At 30.0% G+C, this 4,613-nt stretch overlaps 1 pseudogene; it reads right to left on the minus strand.

Moving 5' to 3' along the window:
* LOC102891197 overlaps positions 1–566 on the minus strand; it is a 1,501-nt pseudogene extending 935 nt beyond the window's left edge.
* Positions 567–4,613: the final 4,047 nt, after the last annotated feature.

The following is a 4,613-nucleotide window of genomic DNA, read 5'->3' on the forward strand; positions in this document are numbered from 1 at the left end:
TAGTATTAACGTATTTTGGCACACGGACTATCCTTTGAAAAGACACGACCATTTATTACATTTTTTAAAACCTGAGTATTTCCATCTTTAAAGAGACGGTTACATTGAATAGCGCATTTAGAATATTTTAAAGTAATGATAATAACCGTGCTTTAAAATAATACAATTAATGTTCTGTACACTTTCTTTCTGATATTTTCTCCAAGTTAGGCTCCATATAATATTAAATATGCTTTATAAGTATATATTGTGTTACCTGTAACCTTGACACAATCTTACTTTTTCTCCTTTTCTTTGAGTCCAAACTCTCTAATGAACTTTGGAGTATATATCTTCTGAAGTTCAAATAATTCCTGAAGAAACAAGTAGCTTTGGTGATAAAATAGCCTTAAGCTATTTTGTCTTTTCAGTAGATTTGTATGCGGGAAATACTGTATCTCTATTGAAAAGTTTCTGTATTCCTTCTTGTTTCTCAACGAGTATATAATTCAGATCTTATCTTAATTCTTTAATTCACAGTCTCATTTGGGATCTTCTTGCTGTGAACATACCCATGAGAAGCGCATCTTCTGTGCTGTGGCTCATTGTCAATTTCTAACCGATGCTCTTTTGTCCCTGTAGAAACACATGATGTATAGGAAGAAGCTCTAACTTTTTTATCCAGAAAGAGAATACCCTAATATGTTTAAGTTTTTTCAACTATAATTAATATTCCTTTTCACAGAACTTCCACCCCCAGTGGGGATCATAGATATAGAACATAGGCAAATACTTCAGTATTAGGACCTATATCCTCAAACTTTTGCAGTGACTGCCTATGGATTTATTTTGTTCCTTTATTCGATAGTTATACATGATATTTAAACTTTTCTGCTAAATACTAAGGTTTTATTTATTAATGTTTACATTTTTGATTCTCAGTTCTCTCCACCTGATTTTCCCACAGTTCTCAAGATACATTTTGTGCTTTCTCATGTTAATTCCCTCTCTTGTCATTCATGAGGAGCAACATCTGAAGAGCCATTCCAACCATAATTATAATTAGTTCTCTTACTTCGGACTCTTTGCCTGGTTCCATTTTTTTACAAATTTCCTGGTGAAAGCAAAGTAGAGATCAACGATACTACTTATCTTTGTGCTTGATTAATGATATGAGAAGCATTCACTTCCATCATTTTTTTTTTTTTTCAAAAATGTACTTCTACTAATCCTTAAATACAGCTATGAGCCTATGATATGGCCTACTTATATTTGATTGTTTAAACTTTAGCTGAGTCTTTCAAGAACATTCATGCAAAGCATTATCGTAACATATATATGTGTGCATATATGTGTGTGTATATATGTATACATGTATATATGTATAGTTCTTTATGTAATAGTTTTTATAGGATATGACATGATTAAAATATATAAAAACTGATAATCCCATGTAAATAGAATTATATCTATTGGTAAATGATATTTGACCATAGGGAGATAAAAATTCCTACATATAATTACTCTGAAAATCCAGATGTTAATGCTGCGTTGTGTGACAGCTCCATTTCAAGAGAATTGAACCAAAATAAACTATATGATGTGGTAATACATCTTATATAATTTTTGTTCTAAAATAGAGTTTCTATTTTTGTGAGAGAAAGGCATTGAGTTTAAGCACAGAGCGAAGAGTCTCAATGATACAACCATCCAGGATGTCAGTAAAAAAAAAAACAAAAAAAGTAGAAATACTTATTTTGGGATAAAATGAGCTTCTAGAAACAATGGGGAAATGGCAAGAGAGATAAAAGTTTCTGAGAAATCGCCTATCCTATGAATTGGAAGGAAGAGATCAAGAGCTTAGTTTCTTCTTATAAAAACCGTACTATCGGGAAAAACAATACAAAGAAAAAAATCTATCAATAACAACACTGGGAAATACATGTATTTTGCAGCCATTAACAGAATTGTTTATTGTTAATGATTTTCAGTATTAATAAAGTTATAATAGTTAACAAATACTAAATACGTACTGTGTGCATTGTATTGCTCTAGTTCCTCAAAAAGATATCAATCCAAAGGCATTCTCTCAGTGTAATGAAAAAGTAAAATATATAAACATAAAAATAAGTCAACAATTACAAAATTTCAGAGATTATGAAATAGTAAAGTATAAAACTAATGTACATAAAAGTTTTCCTACAAACTACTATCTTTAATAATTACTCAAAATATTGAGTTCTGAGAATGAGCCAGGCACCGAAATAATTGGTTTATAAACATTCTTATTTTATTCTCAAGAAAATCCTGTTAGGAATGTACTAGTCTTGGATTCATTTTGCACGTTACAAAAGGAAATTTTAGGATTACTAATTAAATTTTCCAAGGCACATGTTGGAAATGAGGCACATGTACTCTCAAAATTTAGATCTTGCCTTCTTAAATTCTATGCTACACAGCCTAAATGGGATAAATTGAACCATTGCTTCTGAATATTGTAGGGCATAAATTTATATCATTAGAAATGATACAATTATATCATCTAATGTATCATTAGAAATGTTTTTCAACTTTATGCTTATATTAATATGTGCATAGACAGAAATTTTTCTTCTGACCAGGTTTTTCTTTCCTTCTTTTTTATCTTTCATTTTTTCTTTCTTTCTTTTTTAATGCTAAAAGTCACCATTTATTAGAACACAGAAACATTTCTAAGTATATGTCAAGAAAAAAAAAAAATCCAACACTTACACCAGTATCAAACTACAATGAATCAAACAACAGACTTTACCACTTAGTTTTAAAGGTCATTTGTGTGCTCACAAAATACAAGTTTAAAAGGTTATATTCCATGAGGCTTTAAATAGAGAATCAAAATTTTGTTTGCATTATCTTTATTCAGTGTCACTTCCATTCTTCCATCTCATTATAAACCTCTTCAGGAAATTTCCACTTAGTTATCTTTCAGAAGAAAGCCCAAGGCAAAGTACAAGAGAAATATTTTAAAATTCATTTGTACTCTGAAGAAAAGAAAATAGGTTATTCGTGTGCAAACTAACTTGATTCTTTGAAGAAAGTTTATTATATTCAGCATTGCTTTAAAAATATGCCTGTTACCTAGAATAAATATTCAAGTTATTAACTCATATTATTGTTCTTAATCTAAAATACAATGAAATCTAAGACATTTTGCTTATTTTATTTATTTTTTTTTTAATTGAGAGCACTGATTTTTATCTTTTCTTCTAAAATGTTATTTGAGGAACTTAACACACAAGGCTATTATTGAATTCAAAGTGTTTTTCTTTTTGCTTTGAATTGAAAATTATTCTATAATTAAGGCAAAATCTTTATTTTCAGTGATAGAACCGTGTGATTTCAGAAGGCTAAGAGTATTTTTTTAGTTGTTATGATGAGAAGACCAGTTTTATCTCAACTTTCAAAAGTAATCTCTATGTCCATGGCTTTATCCCAATTAAGAATGTAGTGAGATTCTCTAAAAGAATGAATTTGAAATCTTGTTAAGAACCCAAATGATTCAGAGTTAAGAGACACATAGGTAACTAGCAAGAACTAATTTTAATAATTGTAAAGTATGCATCTTTTTCAACTTTGCATGATGAAAAATGGTCTGAAAGGACAAAGTAAGATTATAAATCTTCTGTAAAGCAGAAACAACAGAAAATAATATGATACGCACCCAAGTGAGTTAAGATCAGAGGAAATGGTTTGTCTCTTATTTTCAGCTGCATACTGGGAAAAATCAAAACAGTGCAATTTTTGGTAAAGCACAGCTTGAACAAACTGCAAAGCAATAGGTAGACATCTCAGGACTAGGAAACAGTAAACATTTTCAGACGTTAGCTTCAGCAAGTACATTTGAGAGTAAATGCCATTCACTTTTATAGACATTGATGAATGTTTATTTTAGTTTCTTTGTATTTTCAGGTTTTACAGACATTAAACAAGATTAACTAATAGTTACTCTTTTCTCAAATATGATATAAACCAGGATCCAGTATGATCCAAAATCTTAGGGAAAGGAGTAAATGAATTTTGTTAAACAAATACCCTCCAATCCTTCAAATCATGGAAAACAGGGTAAAAATATAGAATGAAATTTCATTCCTTTCAGATGCATAATTCTGGGTTGATGGTGACTTGGATAAAACTATTCAGCATAGGTTTCTATTGCTTTATTTTATTACTTGTACTACTTTCTTTTTCAAAGTGACTTGAAAAAACAAACTGAAGCATAATGTCAGAGAGCACAGTTCAAATTGAATGCATTTTATTCACCAATCTGCCTATGCTTAATTTATAAAGCAATATAATAAAAATTTACTATGAAGTAAATTACTAAGTAAATGTAAAATTGATTTGACCACATCTGTATAGGCTTTTTTTTTTTTTTTTTCAAATAGATCTTCAGAAGAGTATGAAGTTGTAAAGTAGGAATCAGAGAACACAGAGAAGGCTGTTTTCTCTTGCAGATTTCTCCTCTTACAGTGCACTCTCTGCTTCCCTAACTGCTAAGTTTTTCGGACTCATTTTGTCCTGAGGAAAGTATTTAGAGTTTTCTCAACCCAATAGTTGTACTTTACTCCTGAGACAGACTAGATCTGTCAGCTATT

Source organism: Pteropus alecto, unplaced genomic scaffold, assembly GCF_000325575.1.
Source record: "Pteropus alecto unplaced genomic scaffold, ASM32557v1 scaffold239, whole genome shotgun sequence".
Lineage (NCBI taxonomy): Eukaryota > Metazoa > Chordata > Mammalia > Chiroptera > Pteropodidae > Pteropus > Pteropus alecto.